A 22514-nucleotide genomic window follows, 5' to 3' on the forward strand; every position below is an offset into this window, starting at 1 on the left:
TCGGAGAGAGAGTCAGTCGGAGAGAGAGCCAGTCGGAGAGAGAGTCAGTCGGAGAGAGAGCCAGTCGGAGAGAGAGCCAGTCGGAGAGAGAGCCAGTCGGAGAGAGAGCCAGTCGGAGAGAGAGCCAGTCGGAGAGAGAGCCAGTCGGAGAGAGAGCCAGTCGGAGAGAGAGCCAGTCGGAGAGAGAGCCAGTCAGTGAGAGAGCCAGTCAGTGAGAGAGCCAGTCAGTGAGAGAGCCAGTCAGTGAGAGAGCCAGTCAGTGAGAGAGCCAGTCAGTGAGAGAGCCAGTCAGTGAGAGAGCCAGTCAGTGAGAGAGCCAGTCAGTGAGAGAGCCAGTCAGTGAGAGAGCCAGTCAGTGAGTGAGAGTGAGTCAGTGAGAGAGAGTGAGTCAGTGAGAGAGCCAGTCAGTGAGAGAGCCAGTCAGTGAGAGAGTCAGTCAGTGAGAGAGTCAGTCAGTGAGAGAGTCAGTCAGTGAGAGAGTCAGTCAGTGAGAGAGTCAGTCAGTGAGAGAGTCAGTCAGTGAGAGAGTCAGTCAGTGAGAGAGCCAGTCAGTGAGAGAGCCAGTCAGTGAGAGAGCCAGTCAGTGAGAGAGCCAGTCAGTGAGAGAGCCAGTCAGTGAGAGAGCCAGTCAGTGAGAGAGCCAGTCAGTGAGAGAGCCAGTCAGTGAGAGAGCCAGTCAGTGAGAGAGCCAGTCAGTGAGAGAGCCAGTCAGTGAGAGAGCCAGTCAGTGAGAGAGAGTCAGTCAGTGAGAGTGAGTCAGTCAGTGAGAGTGAGTCAGTGAGAGAGAGCCAGTCAGTGAGAGAGCCAGTCAGTGAGAGAGCCAGTCAGTGAGAGAGCCAGTCAGTGAGAGAGCCAGTCAGTGAGAGAGCCAGTCAGTGAGAGAGCCAGTCAGTGAGAGAGCCAGTCAGTGAGAGAGCCAGTCAGTGAGAGAGCCAGTCAGTGAGAGAGCCAGTCAGTGAGAGAGCCAGTCAGTGAGAGAGCCAGTCAGTGAGAGAGCCAGTCAGTGAGAGAGCCAGTCAGTGAGAGAGCCAGTCAGTGAGAGAGTCAGTCAGTGAGAGAGTCAGTCAGTGAGAGAGTCAGTCAGTGAGAGAGTCAGTCAGTGAGAGAGTCAGTCAGTGAGAGAGTCAGTCAGTGAGAGAGTCAGTCAGAGAGAGAGTCAGTCAGTGAGAGAGTCAGTCAGAGAGAGAGAGAGAGAGAGATTGAGAGAGTTAGTCAGTGAGAGAGAGAGAGATAGAGAGAGAGAGAGAATCAGTCAGTCGGTGAGAGAAAGAGTCAGTGAGAGAGCCAGTCAGTGAGAGAGCCAGTCAGTGAGAGAGCCAGTCAGTGAGAGAGCCAGTCAGTGAGAGAGCCAGTCAGTGAGAGTCAGTGAGAGTCAGTGAGAGTCAGTGAGAGTCAGTGAGAGTCAGTGAGAGTCAGTGAGAGTCAGTGAGAGAGAGTGAGAGAGAGTGAGAGTCAGTGAGAGAGAGTGAGAGTCAGTGAGAGGGAGTGAGAGTGAGTCAGTCAGTCAGTGAGAGTCAGTCAGTCAGAGAGTCAGTCAGAGAGAAAGAGTGAGAGAGTCAGTCATTTAGTCAGTCAAACAGTGAGAGAGAGAGTGAGTCAGAGAGTCAGTAAGAGAGAGTCAGTCAGAGTCAGTCAGAGTCAGAGAGTGAGAGCGTAAGTCAGTGAGAGAGAGATTGAGAGAGTCAGTCAGAGAGAGAGAGAGAGAGATTGAGAGAGTTAGTCAGTGAGAGAGAGAGAGATAGAGAGAGAGAGAGAATCAGTCAGTGGGTGAGAGAAAGAGTCAGTCAGAGAGAGTCAGTGAGAGAGCCAGTCAGTGAGAGAGCCAGTCAGTGAGAGAGCCAGTCAGTGAGAGAGCCAGTCAGTGAGAGAGCCAGTCAGTGAGAGAGCCAGTCAGTGAGTGAGAGCCAGTGAGAGAGAGTGAGAGTCAGTGAGAGAGAGTGAGAGTCAGTGAGAGAGAGTGAGAGTCAGTGAGAGAGAGTGAGAGTCAGTGAGTGAGAGTCAGTCAGTCAGTGAGAGAGTCAGTCAGTCAGAGAGTCAGTCAGAGAGAAAGAGTGAGAGAGTCAGTCAGTCAGAGAGAAAGAGTGAGAGAGTCAGTCATTTAGTCAGTCAGGCAGTGAGAGAGTGAGAGAGTCAGTCATTTAGTCAGTCAGGGAGTGAGAGAGTCAGTCAGTCATTTAGTCAGTCAGTCACTGAGAGAGAGTGAGAGTTAGTCACTCAGTCAGTCAGAGAGTCAGTCAGTCAGAGAGTCAGTCAGTCAGAGAGTCAGTCAGTCAGAGTCAGTCAGTCAGAGAGAGAGAGTGAAAGAGAGAGAGTCAGTCATTTAGTCAGTCAGAGAGAGAGAGTGAAAGAGAGAGAGTCAGTCATTTAGTCAGTCAGTAAGAGAGAGAGAGAGAGTCAGTCATTTAGTCAGTCAGTGAGAGAGTCAGTCAGTCAGTGAGAGAGTCAGTCAGTCAGTCAGTGAGAGAGTCAGTCAGTGAGAGAGTCAGTCAGTCAGTGAGAGAGTCAGTCAGTCAGTGAGAGAGTCAGTCAGTCAGTGAGAGAGTCAGTCAGTGAGAGAGTCAGTCAGTGAGAGAGTCAGTCAGTGAGAGAGTCAGTCAGTGAGAGAGTGAGAGAGAGTCAGTGAGAGAGAGAGAGAGAGAGAGAGAGAGAGAGACAGTCAGAGAGTAAGTCAGTGAGAAAGTCAGTCAGTCAGTCAGTGAGAAAGTCAGTCAGTCAGTCAGTGAGAAAGTCAGTCTGTCAGTGAGAAAGTCAGTCTGTCAGTGAGAAAGTCATCTGTCAGTGAGAGAGTCAGTCAGTGAGAGAGTCAGTCAGTGAGAGAGTCAGTCAGTGAGAGAGTCAGTCAGTGAGAGAGTCAGTCAGTGAGAGAGTCAGTCAGTGAGAGAGCCAGTCAGTGAGAGTGCTAGTGAGAGAGTCAGTGAGAGTGCTAGTGAGAGAGTCAGTGAGAGTCAGTGAGAGTCAGTGAGAGAGAGTGAGAGTCAGTCAGAGAGAGTGAGAGTCAGTGAGAGTCAGTGAGAGAGAGTGAGTCAGTGAGAGAGAGTGAGAGTCAGTGAGAGAGAGTGAGAGTCAGTGAGAGAGAGTGAGAGTCAGTGAGAGAGAGTGAGAGTCAGTGAGAGAGAGTGAGAGTCAGTGAGAGAGAGTGAGAGTCAGTGAGAGAGAGTGAGAGTCAGTGAGAGAGAGTGAGAGTCAGTGAGAGAGAGTGAGAGTCAGTGAGAGAGAGTGAGAGTCAGTGAGAGAGAGTGAGAGTCAGTCAGTCAGTGAGAGAGGCAGTCAGTCAGAGAGTCAGTCAGAGAGAAAGAGTGAGAGAGTCAGTCATTTAGTCAGTCAGGCAGTGAGAGAGAGAGTGAGTCAGAGAGTCAGTAAGAGAGAGTCAGTCAGAGTCAGTCAGAGAGAGTCAGTCAGAGTCAGTCAGAGCGTCAGTCAGAGTCAGAGAGTGAGAGCGTCAGTCAGTGAGAGAGAGATTGAGAGAGTCAGTCAGTGAGAGAGAGAGAGAGATTGAGAGAGTCAGTCAGTGAGAGAGAGAGAGAGAGATTGAGAGAGTTAGTCAGTGTGAGAGTGAGAGAGAGAGAGAGAGAATCAGTCAGTCGGTGAGAGAAAGAGTCAGTCAGAGAGAGTCAGTGAGAGAGCCAGTCAGTGAGAGAGAGTGAGAGTCAGTGAGAGAGAGTGAGAGTCAGTGAGAGAGAGTGAGAGTCAGTGAGAGAGAGTGAGAGTCAGTGAGAGAGAGTGAGAGTCAGTGAGAGAGTGAGAGTCAGTGAGTGAGAGTCAGTCAGTCAGTCAGAGAGTCAGTCAGTGAGAGAGTCAGTCAGTGAGAGAGTCAGTCAGTGAGAGAGTCAGTCAGTGAGAGAGTCAGTCAGAGTGTCAGTCAGTCAGAGTGTCAGTCAGTCAGAGAGTCAGTCAGTCAGAGAGTCAGTCAGTCAGAGAGTCAGTCAGTCAGAGAGTCAGTCAGTGAGAGAGTCAGTCAGTCAGTGAGAGAGTCAGTCAGTCAGTGAGAGAGTCAGTCAGTCAGTGAGAGAGTCAGTCAGTCAGTGAGAGAGTCAGTCAGTCAGTGAGAGAGTCAGTCAGTCAGTGAGAGAGTCAGTCAGTCAGTGAGAGAGTCAGTCAGTCAGTGAGAGAGTCAGTCAGTCAGTGAGAGAGTCAGTCAGTGAGAGAGTCAGTCAGTCAGTGAGAGAGTCAGTCAGTCAGTGAGAGAGTCAGTCAGTCAGTGAGAGAGTCAGTCAGTCAGTGAGAGAGTCAGTCAGTCAGTGAGAGAGTCAGTCAGTCAGTGAGAGAGTCAGTCAGTCAGTGGGGGAGAGTCAGTCAGTCAGTGGGAGAGTCAGTCAGTGGGAGAGTCAGTCAGTGGGAGAGTCAGTCAGTGGGAGAGTCAGTCAGTGGGAGAGTCAGTCAGTGGGAGAGTCAGTCAGTGGGAGAGTCAGTCAGTGGGAGAGTCAGTCAGTGGGAGAGTCAGTCAGTGGGAGAGTCAGTCAGTGGGAGAGTCAGTCAGTGGGAGAGTCAGTCAGTGGGAGAGTCAGTCAGTGGGAGAGTCAGTCAGTGGGAGAGTCAGTCAGTGGGAGAGTCAGTCAGTGGGAGAGTCAGTCAGTGGGAGAGTCAGTCAGTCAGTGAGATTCAGTCAGTGAGAGTCAGTCAGTGAGAGAGAGTGAGTCAGAGAGTCAGTAAGAGAGAGTCAGTCAGAGAGTCAGTCAGAGAGTCAGTCAGAGAGTCAGTCAGAGAGTCAGTCAGAGAGTCAGTCAGAGAGTCAGTCAGAGAGTCAGTGAGAGAGAGTCAGTCAGAGCGTCAGTCAGTCAGAGCGTCAGAGAATGAAGAGAGAGAGAGAGAGAGAGAGAGAGAGAATGAAGAGAGAGAGAGAGAGAGAGAGAGAGAGAGAGAGAGAGAGAGAGAGAGAGAGAGAGAGAATGAGTCAGTCAGTGAGAGAAAGAGTCAGTGAGAGAGTCAGAGAGAGAGTCAGTCGGAGAGAGAGTCAGTCGGAGAGAGAGCCAGTCGGAGAGAGAGCCAGTCGGAGAGAGAGCCAGTCGGAGAGAGAGCCAGTCGGAGAGAGAGCCAGTCGGAGAGAGAGCCAGTCGGAGAGAGAGCCAGTCGGAGAGAGAGCCAGTCGGAGAGAGAGCCAGTCGGAGAGAGAGCCAGTCGGAGAGAGAGCCAGTCGGAGAGAGAGCCAGTCGGAGAGAGAGCCAGTCGGAGAGAGAGCCAGTCGGTGAGAGAGCCAGTCGGTGAGAGAGCCAGTCAGTGAGAGAGCCAGTCAGTGAGAGAGCCAGTCAGTGAGAGAGCCAGTCAGTGAGAGAGCCAGTCAGTGAGAGAGCCAGTCAGTGAGAGAGCCAGTCAGTGAGAGAGCCAGTCAGTGAGAGAGCCAGTGAGTGAGAGTGAGTCAGTGAGAGAGAGTGAGTCAGTGAGAGAGAGTGAGTCAGTGAGAGAGCCAGTCAGTGAGAGAGCCAGTCAGTGAGAGAGTCAGTCAGTGAGAGAGTCAGTCAGTGAGAGAGTCAGTCAGTGAGAGAGTCAGTCAGTGAGAGAGTCAGTCAGTGTGAGAGTGAGTCAGTGTGAGAGAGAGCCAGTCAGTGAGAGAGCCAGTCAGTGAGAGAGCCAGTCAGTGAGAGAGCCAGTCAGTGAGAGAGCCAGTCAGTGAGAGAGCCAGTCAGTGAGAGAGCCAGTCAGTGAGAGAGCCAGTCAGTGAGAGAGCCAGTCAGTGAGAGAGCCAGTCAGTGAGAGAGCCAGTCAGTGAGAGAGCCAGTCAGTGAGAGAGCCAGTCAGTGAGAGAGCCAGTCAGTGAGAGAGCCAGTCAGTGAGAGAGCCAGTCAGTGAGAGAGCCAGTCAGTGAGAGAGCCAGTCAGTGAGAGAGAGTCAGTCAGTGAGAGTGAGTCAGTCAGTGAGAGTGAGTCAGTGAGAGAGAGCCAGTCAGTGAGAGAGAGCCAGTCAGTGAGAGAGCCAGTCAGTGAGAGAGCCAGTCAGTGAGAGAGCCAGTCAGTGAGAGAGCCAGTCAGTGAGAGAGCCAGTCAGTGAGAGAGCCAGTCAGTGAGAGAGCCAGTCAGTGAGAGAGCCAGTCAGTGAGAGAGCCAGTCAGTGAGAGAGCCAGTCAGTGAGAGAGCCAGTCAGTGAGAGAGCCAGTCAGTGAGAGAGCCAGTCAGTGAGAGAGCCAGTCAGTGAGAGAGCCAGTCAGTGAGAGAGCCAGTCAGTGAGAGAGCCAGTCAGTGAGAAAGCCAGTCAGTGAGAGAGCCAGTCAGTGAGAGAGCCAGTCAGTGAGAGAGTCAGTCAGTGAGAGAGTCAGTCAGTGAGAGAGTCAGTCAGAGAGAGAGAGAGAGAGAGATTGAGAGAGTTAGTCAGTGAGAGAGAGAGAGATAGAGAGAGAGAGAGAATCAGTCAGTCGGTGAGAGAAAGAGTCAGTGAGAGAGCCAGTCAGTGAGAGAGCCAGTCAGTGAGAGAGCCAGTCAGTGAGAGAGCCAGTCAGTGAGAGTCAGTGAGAGTCAGTGAGAGTCAGTGAGAGTCAGTGAGAGAGAGTGAGAGTCAGTGAGAGAGAGTGAGAGTCAGTGAGAGGGAGTGAGAGTGAGTCAGTCAGTCAGTGAGAGTCAGTCAGTCAGAGAGTCAGTCAGAGAGAAAGAGTGAGAGAGTCAGTCATTTAGTCAGTCAAACAGTGAGAGAGAGAGTGAGTCAGAGAGTCAGTAAGAGAGAGTCAGTCAGAGTCAGTCAGAGTCAGAGAGTGAGAGCGTAAGTCAGTGAGAGAGAGATTGAGAGAGTCAGTCAGAGAGAGAGAGAGAGAGATTGAGAGAGTTAGTCAGTGAGAGAGAGAGAGATAGAGAGAGAGAGAGAATCAGTCAGTGGGTGAGAGAAAGAGTCAGTCAGAGAGAGTCAGTGAGAGAGCCAGTCAGTGAGAGAGCCAGTCAGTGAGAGAGCCAGTCAGTGAGAGAGCCAGTCAGTGAGAGAGCCAGTCAGTGAGTGAGAGCCAGTGAGAGTCAGTGAGAGAGAGTGAGAGTCAGTGAGAGAGAGTGAGAGTCAGTGAGAGAGAGTGAGAGTCAGTGAGAGAGAGTGAGAGTCAGTGAGTGAGAGTCAGTCAGTCAGTGAGAGAGTCAGTCAGTCAGAGAGTCAGTCAGAGAGAAAGAGTGAGAGAGTCAGTCAGTCAGAGAGAAAGAGTGAGAGAGTCAGTCATTTAGTCAGTCAGGCAGTGAGAGAGTGAGAGAGTCAGTCATTTAGTCAGTCAGGCAGTGAGAGAGTGAGAGAGTCAGTCAGTCATTTAGTCAGTCAGTCACTGAGAGAGAGTGAGAGTTAGTCACTCAGTCAGTCAGAGAGTCAGTCAGTCAGAGAGTCAGTCAGTCAGAGAGTCAGTCAGTCAGAGTCAGTCAGTCAGAGAGAGAGAGTGAAAGAGAGAGAGTCAGTCATTTAGTCAGTAAGAGAGAGAGAGTGAAAGAGAGAGAGTCAGTCATTTAGTCAGTCAGTAAGAGAGAGAGAGAGAGTCAGTCATTTAGTCAGTCAGTGAGAGAGTCAGTCAGTCAGTGAGAGAGTCAGTCAGTCAGTGAGAGAGTCAGTCAGTCAGTGAGAGAGTCAGTCAGTCAGTGAGAGAGTCAGTCAGTCAGTGAGAGAGTCAGTCAGTCAGTGAGAGAGTCAGTCAGTGAGAGAGTCAGTCAGTGAGAGAGTCAGTCAGTGAGAGAGTCAGTCAGTGAGAGAGTGAGAGAGAGTCAGTGAGAGAGTGAGAGAGAGTCAGTGAGAGAGAGAGAGAGAGAGACAGTCAGAGAGTAAGTCAGTGAGAAAGTCAGTCAGTCAGTCAGTGAGAAAGTCAGTCAGTCAGTCAGTGAGAAAGTCAGTCAGTCAGTCAGTGAGAAAGTCAGTCTGTCAGTGAGAAAGTCAGTCTGTCAGTGAGAAAGTCAGTCTGTCAGTGAGAGAGTCAGTCAGTGAGAGAGTCAGTCAGTGAGAGAGTCAGTCAGTGAGAGAGTCAGTCAGTGAGAGAGTCAGTCAGTGAGAGAGTCAGTCAGTGAGAGAGTCAGTCAGTGAGAGAGTCAGTCAGTGAGAGAGTCAGTCAGTGAGAGAGTGAGAGAGAGTCAGTGAGAGAGAGAGAGAGAGAGAGAGAGAGAGACAGTCAGAGAGTAAGTCAGTGAGAAAGTCAGTCAGTCAGTCAGTGAGAAAGTCAGTCAGTCAGTCAGTGAGAAAGTCAGTCAGTCAGTCAGTGAGAAAGTCAGTCTGTCAGTGAGAAAGTCATCTGTCAGTGAGAGAGTCAGTCAGTGAGAGAGTCAGTCAGTGAGAGAGTCAGTCAGTGAGAGAGTCAGTCAGTGAGAGAGTCAGTCAGTGAGAGAGTCAGTCAGTGAGAGAGTCAGTCAGTGAGAGAGTCAGTCAGTGAGAGAGTCAGTCAGTGAGAGAGTCAGTCAGTGAGAGAGTCAGTGAGAGAGTCAGTCAGTGAGAGAGTCAGTCAGTGAGAGAGTCAGTCAGTGAGAGAGTCAGTCAGTCAGTCAGTGAGAGAGTCAGTCAGTCAGTGAGAGAGTCAGTCAGTCAGTGAGAGAGTCAGTCAGTCAGTGAGAGAGTCAGTCAGTCAGTGAGAGAGTGAGTCAGTCAGTCAGTGAGAGAGTCAGTCAGTGAGAGAGTCAGTCAGTCAGTGAGAGAGTCAGTCAGTCAGTGAGAGAGTCAGTGAGAAAGTCAGTCAGTCAGTGAGAAAGTCATCTGTCAGTGAGAGAGTCAGTCAGTCAGTCAGTGAGAGTCAGTCAGTGAGAGAGAGTGAGAGTGAGAGAGAGAGAGAGAGATAGAGTCAGTCAGTGAGAGAGAGTGAGAGAGTCCGTCAGTGAGAGAGAGAGAGACCGTGAGAGAGTGGAATACCTGGGCTGGACTCTCTGGGCCTAGAACGGCGCAGCGTCACAAACAAGATATATGGAGCATAACTTAATAATCTCCGTGCAACTTGGAGTCTCATTGTAACTAGCCCCAGGCAAACCAGTAATATTGCTCAAGAACAGAAGAAGAAACAAATACCACTACGCCTGGAAAGCAGTGTTGTGCTATCATATTCAGAGGGAAAACCAAGGTACATTTAGAAACGGGTAGTCCACAAGGAATACAGAGCATAGTCAGAGACAAGTATAACACGAACGACTGAGGGAACCAACAACAGGCAAAACAATGAAGTAGAGGAAGCAAGTATGAACGTAAACTAGTAGGATAAGCGAGAGAGTGGTAACAACCGCCCCTGTTGCCAGACATCCATCCATATTTCAAGAGAACCTCAATAGCGATCCACAGCAGGAGGTACAATGAAAGAAACACTACTAGAAAGGGACTCACAACCAGATGAGGAATCGTCAAAATAAAACACATGATGGGTTGAAAACGATGTAAACATGCAAAAGCCTCGTTAACCCCAAAACGTGTGCCTCTTCGAGAGATGAGATGAAATTGGTGTTTATAGACAGTATAGAGGTTACAACGGGTAGAAAAGTGGACCGGCAAGGGGGTGTTGCTTTTCTGTCATTACTCTCCGTTCCATTTATGAACTGAAAGTAAAGGTCACACTGTCGGAATGCTTTATCACTTTCAGCAAGTGCGGTTCGCGGTCCCTAAAGTGAAACCGGACTGCGCTACAAAGAACTAACAAAGTAGAGTGGGAGGGTTGCAAACGTGGAGAGCAGGCTGCTAATTAATAACTTGATCCACGACGAGGGAGGAATGCAGCTGCCAGCCTGCACACCGCTGCTCGCTCCCGAGAGCAAAACGCAGAGGGGGTGAACATTTGAAGACGAGGTGGGACATGCACCCGCCTTTGGCCATTTGCATGCTTTCATTATTGAAAGACACACGCAAAGGCCAATCAGATCTGTGGGAGGAGTCCGACCCACACAGAGAAGTTTTGAGCCCTAACAAGAAGCCTCCTGTAGGGCAGCGCTGCGCTAGGCTCGATCTAAAAATATTTACTGAAAGGATATACATGATATACCAATATTATTTACATAGAGGGCATTGAATGTGTGGAACAGGCATAGTTAACTTTAAAACATTGTGATGGAAATATGTTTTCTTCTACAACTGTTGGAACCATACTGAACTACATTTACTTTAAATGGAAAGAGAATTATTTTATAGGTGACTGAAGTTTCAGTGGGATGTAACGTAGACCCATCAGTAGCTAACATCTACATGAAATACTATAAATAGGTGTTTTAGAAAATGATGAATGGAAAAATACTGCTATTTTATGGAAGATGTATTGTGTTTTTTGATGTGGTCAGAATCAGAGAGAAACTGGATCATTACATCCAAAAAGTACATGATGTACCATCAAGGAAATGGTTTATGCATAGCATTGAAAATTAAGTAAAAACACTCTTATATAGTCATAAAGGAAGGAACAATTCTGTTCAATCTATGTAAAACAATTATCACAATCTGCGCAGATAAAGAGCAGTATATACACTAATTGGATGGTAGCTGAATATGTTACAGAGTTGAAACAAGTATTTAAAGAGAATAATATCAAAATGAAAGTTTAGCGATGGAACTTAGACCATCAATGACAGAACAAGCGGAAGAAATGATTTCTAAGTAAACGGGAAGTAGGAACATACCCTTGCCTAAACAGCAGAATCCAGTTACATTTTCAAAGAAGAAATGGTACACCACCTTCATAATGGAAAAATATATACAATAACAATGATACACCACATAAGAAAGCAAAAAGTGCACATGTAATATCGAAATATCATGCTATGGAACGTGAATAAGTGATGCTGTTATTATGGTTTAGAAAAAGTATGAGTTAGGAGAAAGATATGAAGGATTTGGAAAAGGATTTTATAAACTGTTTATGTATATGTGAGGGAATGACACCTGAGATGAGGTTATATTTCTTTGACTCTAGTGGGAACTTAATTATTCCATGCAGAAAGCAGCTTCTCCATGATATGCATTGGGAACAAAGGCATATGTATTTGAAATGCTAACATGAATATAGTTAATTACTAAATGAAATGAAGTTTACAAAAGGAGAATCTGTGAAATAATACATTGAGAAAATAAAGGTGTTGTTGATATACACGCATGTGGTGCATGAGGAAAGGGGTTGATAGGTTTTTAATCCTTAAACCTGCTTTATTTGGCATGTACCATGCAAAAAGCAGAGCAATTCTTATGCATGTTGAACTGAAAACCCCCCTTTTCTGTTTTATTCTCTACTTTTAAGTCTAGATAGATACCAGTAGGTAAAACATACAACTTGGCCCGAAATGGGCGGGGGTGGGGGAGTATAGTAAAAACATTTTTACAAACTACCCTTATACCTTCTTACCTAATCCAATCAAACATCCAGAAATTCCAGACTTTTTTACATTTACTGGCTGCCCTTACCCGTTATGACACCCTTGAGGATGTGAAGCCTCAACAATTTCTTAACCCACTCTTCAAATACTGGAGGCCTAGATGATTTATAATTTGCTGTAATAATAGACCAATCCCTGACCAACATGACAAAAAATGTGTTTAATTTGAACATTAAATAGGCTTCCTTTATCCAGAGAACAGCCAATCATGGCTATGACTAAGTAGTGTGCAACTGAATTAATCGGGATACAGTTATAAAGATTCTCTGCCAGAATTCATTCAATTAAGGACAACACCAGATCATAAAGTAGCCAATATCCAAATGTAGGCCCCATGGATGCAGGTTGACAACTACTTTGTGTAAGAATGCAGGAGGTAAATAAAGTATCCATTTGCTAAAACAATACAGGTGGCGTACGTTCGTAACAAAAAATTTGGAAAATTCACATTCTTGGTGCGCCACCACAACGTTATCCTTAGCTTATTTATTAACAATCACCTCAAAGAAATTAGCCTAAGAGTAGTACTATAAAAATGTACAACAATAACATATCAAAAGACACACAGATGATGGACGGAATGCAGAGCAAATCAAACATTCACCCCCAGTCAATAATTTCTGGGCTAAATCCATTGTTCTTTTGCTCACCATGCCACCACAGTTTAGACCCAGCCATATGCAAATCAGTCTTGACCCTGAGCCTCATGGGAACAGTCCAGCCTGTACTGCCAAACCTGGTCCCCCCTGGACCGAAAACATGCATCCTGGGACCGGTTTCGGGCATCACCAATCATCAACTCTCGCCGCTCTGTCCAGACCATCGACCCAGGGTCGGACATACCTATAGAGCAATCTGACAGATGACTGCATGGGTTCAATTTTTTTTATAGCTATTTGTGGGCATGTTTTATAGACAGGAAGGGCGGTTTTTACAGTTGATTTCCCTAATACTACAACAAACAGAGCCTTGCAGCAAGCACAAATGCATTCAGCTTGCTCATTCCTTGAAAAGACCTATACAGTGTGTCTGTACAAGTTCAAAGCTCCCCAAATTTGCAAATGTGGTTACTTTTTTAGCGGTCTGATGCACATCTGGAGCCTCTTATTTTGGTTCCAGTTCGATATTCTGTGCTAGTCCAACTCTGCTACAGTTTCAGACTCTGGCCCAGATTCTCAAAACAGTCACGGAAGCAGCGCAGCAGCCAAAATAGCTGTGCTACGTTGCGTGACAGGGAGGGAGCAGGAGAGAGCCAAATCTACAGAGCCACGGCTCTCTCCTCCCTTCTCCCAGGCGCCGGCACAGATTTTAGCTGCTGTGCGCCAGGCACACACCTTTGTGCCTGTGTGTGCCTGAGTCTACATAGGTTTTGTACTGGAACAGTACCTTTCCAGTTCAAAATCATATGCTTAGACACACTTACAACTTTCTTACTTTGTATGAGTGCTGCACTGTGCAGCACGCAAAGTCAGAAAAGAAAGGAGAAATGTAAACAGTTCTCCTTTTAATACCTCCTTTCAAATGGTGTTAGCTTTTGGCACTAAACCCTGTCTACTATTGTTTGTAGATGGGGTTTTAAGTCAAAAGGCATGGGTGGTGGTATGGGAACGCCCATGTAACGCCCCATTGGTGCAGAAAGTGCCATTCCAGGGCACTTTCAACCGCAAAACAAGTTTTGCACTGAAAAATCAATTAGGAAAAAACATTTTGTACTGGTTAGCATCACTTTTGTGATGCTAGCCCAGCACAAAATGTTTGTAAATCTACCCCAGAGTCTGACAAAGCACTCATACAGCAGCATCCAGGCAGGATTTATAGTCTGAAGTACGCCTGCCCAAACAGATTTCTCAATGCTTAAACCATTAAATCCATGTGAGGGATGCAGGCCAGTTGTTGTTTATTTTATTTCCATTCAACAGGTGACTCTTAAAAAGGTGAACAGAGTCGCTTCCAAATATCTATGGCCTTTTTAAAACACTTACCTGAATGGCGTCGTTCAAGTGATAATATCGAGTGCAGGGGGTGCGACTACTGCTCGGAATCAATTGAGCACGTGGTGTGTGCCTGTCCTGCACTGCTTAGTGACAGAAGGACCCTGTTGCCCCGGTTACTTACCGGTAATCTTCATTACTCCGAGTCCATGTCTTCCTCGCCACAGTAATTACCCATGAGCCTCCGGCTCCACACAGAACTCCAAGCATAAAAAAACAGCGCTCTAGTCTCCCTCTCCCTCCTCCAAGATGGCCCCCAGTGTCTCCAGCCAATCCCATAAAGGGATACGGAAATACCAACACGACCTGAAGAACCAAGCCGCAGACATGAAGCCACCAACAGGGCCGGGAGGGAAGGGAAACTATACTGTGGCGAGGAAGACATGGACTCGGAGTAATGAAGATTACCGGTAAGTAACCGGGGCATTACCTCCTCGTCCTGTCTTCCCCTCCACAGTAATTACCCATGAGCCGATACCAAAGCAATCAGCTTCATGCAAGGAAAACACTCCACAGAATCATGCAGAGAAACACGTTTCAATCACAAGAGGTACAAATATTCCACAGAAACATACACCTCAAGGAATCCCAGCCGACAGTATAGAAGAGGCAAGGAAACAGAACCCCCACCCCCAATCTGTAGTCGAAAATGGGACATGAAAGTAAGCGGGACGACCAAGTGGCAGCCCGGCAAACATCCTCCATGGACACTCCCTTAAAAGTGGCCCATGAGACAGAAACAGATCCGGTGGACCGGCCCCGAACAGGAAGAAGGGGAAGGCCAGAAACAGAACCATAAGCCAACAATATGGCCTCCTCAAACCAATGACAGATAGTGGACAGGGAGGGCTTCAGGCCCTGACGAGACGAACCAAAAACGACAAACAAAATGTCAACCTTACAAAAGGAAGAAGTGCGTGACAAATAAACCAACAATGCACGGCGCACGTCCAACAGGTGAAGAAGGCAATCCTCAGCCGAGGAAGGATCAGGACAAAGAATCGGAAGAACCACTTCCGCAGAACGGTGAAAACAAGAATCCACCCTAGGAATAAACGTAGGATGAGGGCGCAAAACCACACGATCAGATAAAATGACCAAAAACGGAGCAGACCGCAGGAAGGCACCCAGCCCACCAATACGCCAGGTAAATGCAAAAGCCACAAGAAACACCACTTTGAGTGTCAAGAACCGCAGGTCCACCGACTCCAAAGGCTCGAAAGGAGCCGACTGCAAGGAACGCAACACCAGAGGAAGGTCCCAAGGAGGAGAACAGAAGACAGGACGGGGACGTTGCAAAGAAAGTGACTTAAAGTCGAGCCACCAAAGGAGAAACGGAACCAAAGGCAGGACATGAAATGCCCAAATGGCGGCCCATGGAGTCCCGAGAGTGGAAATGGCCAAGCCCAAAACGAAACCACCATGTAAAAAAACCAGAAACCGAGCAGGGTCCAAAGAACCCAACGACATCTCACGACACACACACACCAAGAGGCAAAGTTATCCCAATGCTCAGCGTAGGACGTAAGAGTAGAAGGCCTCCGAGATTGCTGAAGGACGCCATCAACCGCAAAAGAACAACCAGCACGCATCAGTGATCCCCTCCCAAGAGAAAGGCCCGCAGACTCAGGGACCGGAACACAGGCAGAGGAAGAAGAGGACCCAACAGAGGATAAGGCACGAACGGTAACGTCCAGCCCGGAGATACAGCCAATTCCAGCAAAAGGGAAACCAAGGACGACGGCACCATCCCGGAGCAACTCGAAGGACAAACGACCCCCCCTTCTTGAACTTCTGCAAGACCATCGGAAGCAGGGGAATAGGAGGAAAGCATACAACAGGCCTCTCGGCCAAAGGAACGACAGGGCGTCCACCCGCCACGCATCCCGGTAAGGCATAATCGTGCAAAAGCAGCGGATTTATGGCATTGCACTGGGAAGCAAAGAGGCCCACAATCGGAGACCCAAACATCCTCCGAAACGTCCCGAACACTAAGTGTGACAGGGACAAAGACCCCACCGAAGGAAACACACGCCCCTAGATGGTTGATATAGGACATCACCACCTGATTGTCTGGCCGGACACGCAAAGGCCAACAGACCCAACAGGACGGCCCACAGCACCTTGCAGTCGGAAGAACAATACAACACCGACTGAGGCCAAACCACTGGAGACGCCGAAACCCCCAGAGTAGCACCCCACCCCAGCAGGCAGGCAACGGTAGTGAGAAACCGGGAGGGAACAATCAGAAACGAGTGGCCCCCGGACAGAAGACCTTCGGCCAACCACCACTCCAGGACCACCCGAACCACTGGGGACACAGGGATCAAAACACTCACAACCAGGGAACAGGGGACCCAACGCAACAAATGTGGGACACCCAGGGAAACATGTTAATGCTAGTCCAAGGCAAGGTCAACAAAGACGCAGACATCAGTCCCCGAACCCGCAACCACAGGCACACATGAGGAGAAGGCCCCGACAACAGGGACCGCACAGCAGACTCAGGGACAGAACCGATCAGGGGGCAGGAATACCAACCACAACTGAGTCCCGAACAGAGCCCCAAAGAAAGTCAACACCCTAACTCGCAATGCTCCAGGACACGGCATAGCAGCCGGATATGCAACCCCGCCTACGAAAGAGAAGAAGTAGAAAAATGTAACGTCCAGACAGGGAAAAAAACACTAACGTCCCCCCCTGGAAATGGCCAAGAAGAGGAGCCAGAACCTGAAAAATACCATGGGCGAAGAGCAGAGGCCAAAAGGCAATACCTGGAACCGAGAGGGACGACCCAGGATGCAGCAACGGAGAAAAACTCAGAGAATCCGGGCGAACATGCACATGCAGAGAAGCAACCTGCAAGTTAAAGGAGCCCATAAAATCCCTAAGAAAGATCAGAGGGAGGAACGCCCGGAGGGAAACCATTCCGAAGATGAATGAAAGCATACACCCAAACAAAACCTCACATGACCGAGAACCCCCTCGCCCAACGCCACTAGGAAGAGGGCAGAACAAACCCTCAGAGATCGTCGGGTACGGGAATCACAGCCTGCCACAGAACAAGGGACTCGACACCCTCCAAAAAAGCCACCCGCAAAAGAGGGACCCTGGGACACGGAGAGGACCTGAAACAGCCTGGGGGAGACAGGGAAAACCCAAGATGAACACCCTTGGATACCACCTGCAGCGCCCACCGAACTGACCCAGACTCGCGCCAAGAGTCCAAGAAGCAAGTGATGCGACCCCCAACCGGAAACACTCCAGGAGCGACCCAGTCAGGACTTGGAACGCGGGATCGGAGGAGTTAAAATCACCGGAGAATCGGGACTTGGCAAAGGAAGAAGCACCCCGGCCACGCCCCATCACACGAAAGGGCTGACCAGCACGTACCCTCTGCGAAGGACCAAAAGACCTTCAGGAACCAAAAGCCCGGAAGCGGCCAGAACGCTCAGGAGCCAGAAGCAAACGGGCCTCCGCCGTCAACCGAAACATATTCCCCAATGGAGAGCCAAATAGACACACACCAGAGAAAGGGATGTACATCAGCAGACCCTTCAGTGCAGCATCAGCCTACCAAGACCGGAGCCACAACAGCCTGCACGCAGCAAAAGAAGACCCAGCAGCCGAAGCAGCCGTCCCCAAAGAATCATGTTGTACCATTAACGCCAGAGTAGAAGAGACATCTACCCCGTGGTCCAACAATACAGCCAAAGACTGAAAATCCGTAAGGAAAGACTGGACAGCATATTAAGAACAGGCCGCAGCCCGGATGGAGAAAGCAGCCGCTGCAAAAGTGCGCTACACCGCACCATCCACCTCACGATCCACAGAGTCAGCAGGAGAGGAATCCACCCAAACAACAGTCCCATGAGAGGACATACTGGCCATCAAGGAATCAACCTCAACAGAGGAAGGGATCGTCACATCAAAGTCCTGCAGAGGATAGCGGTTATTCAAAAAACGCGGAAAAGAGCCCTTGTCCACATTCTTCCACTCCGACTCCGAAACTATCAAAACAGAAGAATGCAGAGGCAAAGAATCAGGCTCAGGACGCTGATATTGACAAATAATCATCTTCCATAGGCACAACAGAGTCAGGAAAAACCAAGTGCCAGCGAATGTGACCCAGCACCACCTTCAGGTCGGCACCCTGCACAAAACGATCGTTGACGTCTACATCCTCCTCCGACTTAGAGTCGGGAGCGTCATCAGCCCTAGGCCATATAGCAGGAGGAACCTGCCCCATATCCCGTAAGGCAGCAGCCATAGCATAAGCTACCACACTCAGCAATAATCCCATAGAAGGAATTGTTACCCCAGAGCCAAAAGCCTCCAAGGAATCAGGAGCAGCCAAATCGGAAGAACCACCCTCCATAAGATCCAAACATGAGGGACAAACACAGGCAATCCACAGAAAACACCTGATCAAAAAAAAATATATACCCGAGGTTGCTAAGCAACCAATGGAAAACACCCACTGCACGCCCCCAACAGCACAGAAAAGCGAGTGAAGTCTTGCGCGCATCCCGGTAAGAATGCCCGGACCCAACGTGCACAGGGAAAACAGCACGAGAAGCCACGTCTCGCCTCCCGCAGCCCCCGACACATAGAGTCAGCAGAAGGTAAGTGCGAGTCACCGGGAGCCTCCGGCCCCCACAGGCACCCGCAACCGACCAACACGCACCACGAGTCCACGGGAGTCCTCGGCCCCCCAAGGAAAACGCACCCGGCCGCGCACACACCCGCACAGCAGGACGCTCGGCCGGGAGACAGAACACGGCCAGTAAGACCCCGCACAGCAGGACCCAAGGCGCATTCACAAGTAGCGAGGCACAAGGCGCCCAGTCCATAGAAACGCTCCCAAGTCCGCTAGAGCAGGACCGGAGCGCAACGGCAAAAGAAGGGGGAGAAAAAAATCATTAAACAAAACAACACGGTCAAACCACCAAGGAATGGCAATACACTAACGTCCCCCTTCCCAATACTAGAGGACAAGCGGGGCTGCTCCAGCAGTACCCCAGCCCCCACTCACCTGACCAGCAGGGAACACAACACTCGAAGTAGTGCAGAAAAAAAAAGAACAGGTCGTGTTGGTTTTTCCGTATCCCTTTATGGGATTGGCTGGAGCCACTGGGGACCATATTGGAGGAGGGAGAGGGAGAATAGAGCGCTGTTTTTTTATGCTTGGAGTTCTGTGTGGAGCCGGAGGCTCATGGGTAATTACTGTGGCGAGGAAGACAGGACGAGGAGGTAATGCGGGGTGAACGGAACAAACTCTGATTTCGATCGTGCCGACAAGCCATCATAACTGCCATGAACCCAGAAAACACGATGCTCAACATCCGGTTCACCAAATTGGTCACAAGTGCAGCCAAAAACCTCAGAACAACAGGTCTGCATGCGCTCCCGCCATAACCTGTATACCTATAATGTCACCCGTCGCCGTTAATGCACTCTTGAACATTTTGAGCCAATCCTCAAAACGCTGCCTTGTTTCCATTGTTTTACTCACTTTCACTCTACCTCTTAGAATGCTAATGTTTGGCTGTCTTCTGTCTGCCCTCAACAATGATGACACTGCCCGAGTCAGCTTACGCTTTACATCAGATAAACCAGGAATTCGGACAATCATTTATTTATTTTATGGAATTTTTAGTGCGCAACTAATACCCAAGGGTGTCTAGGCGCAGTGAGATCCTCTAGGATACAGTGATTAGTACACAAACTTATTGGTTGAAGAGCCATGTCTTCAAGGCTCTACGAAAGCAAATGAGAGTAGGGGCAGTTTTGATATGTGAAGGGAGGGAGTTCCACAATCTGGGAGTAGCTACCAGGAATCGTCTGTCACCCCAGGTAACCGTTCTTGTTCGTGATCATTTAACCACCAGGGACATCTCGCCCAATTAACTTTTAGCAAGAACACCTCTTTTTTTCAACTACTTTGTATGGATGATCTGCCTTTTTAACTCTTTTGTACACAAAAAGTACTCTTTAATTGTCATGATTTTAATTCATCAAACAAAGATACATTTACAAAAAAATAATTGCGTTTGGGTGTGCATAATGGAGCATGACTGAAGACTGTACAGCTAGGATTGGATTAGCAAGAGAAAATGTAGCGATAAGTGTGTGAAGGGAAAAACAGGAGTAATTGAGACACTCTGAAGAACAGTATCCCTCCCACAGACCCAGTCATTTATAATTCACAGACAAATATTCTCATAGTTGAAACATTTTTCAATTCTAATTACTCACAGTATAATCCGAGTTAATACTCATTGATCTGGTACTACTAACAAGCATCGGTAATGGATCTGAACTAATAAGGATTAGCATAGGGTCTGGTTAGTTTTAGTAATAGGCTCATTATTATATGATACGTCTCGATACAGTAACTAAATCCACAGTCACTCAAATACTGCTTTTCCCCTTTTTACTTGTGAGAAAGTGTTACGCATTTGAGAGCAGAATGGCACTCATATGCACACTGAAACCATGAAATTGCAACACAGAAGGATTCTGTCAACTTGACAGATGTGGACAGAACAAATCAACTTCCTTGCCACGGCTAATTTCTAATGAGGTCAATGAGAATATGGGAGCACAGTCAACACTCTGGTACAGGAAGTGATCAACGAAATCTTCAAGGAAGAAAAAAAAGCTGGTCCTAACTTTGGAAAAAGAAAGCATCAATAGCTTGTTGTGGTCTCAGTATATGGGCTCTAAAGAGCGCCCCCTCCTTTTTGCAGTTTAATTATAATACGGCTAATCGGGTGCGGAGTCAGAAGTTATGTGGGCGCGAATAATCCAGGAGAAACAGAACAGGGGAGGCCGGCCTCATGTTGTATGAGATTTGGACACCACACAAGGGAGAGAAGAACACCCTGAACTTCATGCAACCGCTCACGGCGCAGGATCAGGGCGGGCTTCAGTGTGGGTCAGAAATGCAAGACTCCGCTCCCGGTGAACCAAGTATGTGGGACCCGCAGAAAATCGGTAGTTCCTACTCCTTTGCTAACATGGGAACCGGTGGCAAACGTTACCTGCTGCGATCGCCGCCTTCCGTCGGGTGGCGGGCTCCCGGCTCTTCCCTGGGAGACTTGACAGTCCCTAACGAGCCGCGTCCAGGCCTGAGATTACTGGAAATTCCCGGTTAGTCGTGCAAACGTTACGGTGCCTCTGACTTCCGCCAGACGAGAGCCACCCGGCCAGCACAACACTATGTTACGGCGCGTCACTTCCTGTGATCTCTTTTAGCGTTCCAGCCGGTGCACCCAGGCTTTGCTGAGTGGACTAAAGATGACGAGAACCACCCGGCATTTACCGGGTCAAGGCTGCGTCACTTGTTGTAGTCAGCTCGGTGTTCATTACGTTTACAACTTCTGATAGATGCGCTTATCCAAAATACGTCATCAAGTCTATCAACTTGTTTCTTGCTTACTTCGGTAGGAAGCTGTCTGGGAGGCAGTTTTGGAAATCTAAGTCAGGACAGGCAGCCCGGGGGAAGGGGGTACAGTTTTACGCCTTCCCTTATTTTAATTGACTCGTCCATTTAAACATCAATAAAAGGGCATGCAAAATACAATAAACTACAAATCCCAGGAATGGTCAATACAGCGTGTCATAGAACATCGCAACATAATAGCCAATCATAAAATGTTGCAGATAAGGGCATTCTGGCGGCACCAAAGGCTCGGAATACGCTTGTCTTTTACTCTACTGTAAAACAACAGCCAATGCAAACAGTTCAAAATACAAAATACATTTTTCATAACACCAACTTATCAGTGCAATGATCAGAATCTACCAATCAATATGGATCTAACCCTCCAAATACAACAGGCGCCATTTTTCGGCATAGCTAGCAAGTCTTCAAAGTTCATGCGTGACGTAATGCATAGCTGCCAAGGTTTCAGACTGCTTATTTGTGACATTGTCATAATTTCAGTGTAATTATGAGATGAGTGATATTCAACGACTATGAGTGACACTTTCTTGCGAGCAAAATCATACAATGAATATGAGGGAAACATACATATCATAAATTACGTCCATTGAATCAACACGAAACTTAAGATCTTTAAAACTGCTGCAAAGCACCAGAAACGAAAGGGCATTAAACTAGTAAAAAGCAGGAACTCACAGCTAATCCTCCTAAAATACAGTTTTGGGAATATGTATGATTCATATTCTTTTGTGAAAACTGTCACTAGACAAAACGCTGATCTTGCTCCAGCACTACATTATTTATCAGTTATCTTTGGTAGCGGACACAACTGTCAGTCAGTCAGTCAGAATATCTTTATTCGACTTTTTTCAAGTCATACAAAGAAACGAACACACAAAAACATCACATAAAATACATGTTCCATGGTTATCTTAAAAGCAGCAAGCAAATAGAAAAACTATATGCATAGTTAAAATATAAATACATTTCATGTCAAAAGGAACGTTGTAGAACCATTACTTTTAAGGCGAAATATGGCCGGCAGCTTTCGCCCTTGCTGCTGCCACCAAAAAATTAGCAGTGCAGAAGGAAATGCGAGGGTTTGACAGAAGTTGTAAAAAGAGCAGCGCCGGGCGCACCTGTGTGAAGCCGGCTTCTTTCAGGATTGGCAACAAATATTTTTTCCTCTGCTCATGGTACAAGCTGCAAAACATTACGAAATGCATTGTATCCTGCACTGAGAAATGGTCGCAGCTACAAGGGGGGGCTAAGTCTGGTTTCTGCCAGCTCTTAAAAGAACCTAGACAAAGGTGTAACAGGTTAAATCTAAACTTTGTTAATAAAAACCTGTGGTAAGGGAAGGTAACGAAGCTAAGGTAAGGTGCGAGCGAAGATGTGCTAACCAGGAGGCTATGAGCCCTCACTGTTGGTTTCATCAATTCATGAGCCTCACGGCGCACTTCCTTCCTGTCCATGAAGGACTTTTTTATGTGGTCTATATCCTGGGCCCTAATTTTCTCAGGGGATGAAAAAAGTTCAGGGCGACCCAGGTCTAAGAACGATTTGGCCAAATACGACAGCCAAGGAATGCTGCTGTATTTATCGAGCGCTAGGACATCATGTAAGATTCTATGGTTTAAGGGAAGGTCTTCGTTCAACCACATTTTCAACCACAGGGTCAAAGGGGCTAGGCTCAGTGTGTCAGACAGATAGGGTAAGCCCACCTCTTTGTGGATAGAGTACGTTGGGGTTGACTGCGGTACAGAGAGCAAGGATCTAATAAATCTATTTTCTGCTCTCTGGATAGGG

At 48.2% G+C, this 22514-nt stretch overlaps 1 protein-coding gene across 3 annotated transcripts in view; it reads right to left on the reverse strand.

Annotated features, from left to right (window-relative positions):
* Window positions 1–20548, reverse strand: part of SUPT5H (SPT5 homolog, DSIF elongation factor subunit) — a 387057-nt gene extending 366509 nt beyond the window's left edge. For 2 of the 3 annotated variants that reach the window (XM_078661136.1, XM_078661135.1), the window contains exon 1: window positions 20302–20437. The gene's annotated coding sequence lies outside the window, so the exon portion shown is untranslated. Of the gene's footprint in view, window positions 1–20301 lie in introns of all 3 variants that reach the window. The other variant, XM_078661137.1, reaches the window with a different exon arrangement.
* Between the last annotated feature and the right edge of the window lie 1966 nt (window positions 20549–22514).

Source organism: Lissotriton helveticus, chromosome 9, assembly GCF_964261635.1.
Source record: "Lissotriton helveticus chromosome 9, aLisHel1.1, whole genome shotgun sequence".
NCBI lineage: Eukaryota > Metazoa > Chordata > Amphibia > Caudata > Salamandridae > Lissotriton > Lissotriton helveticus.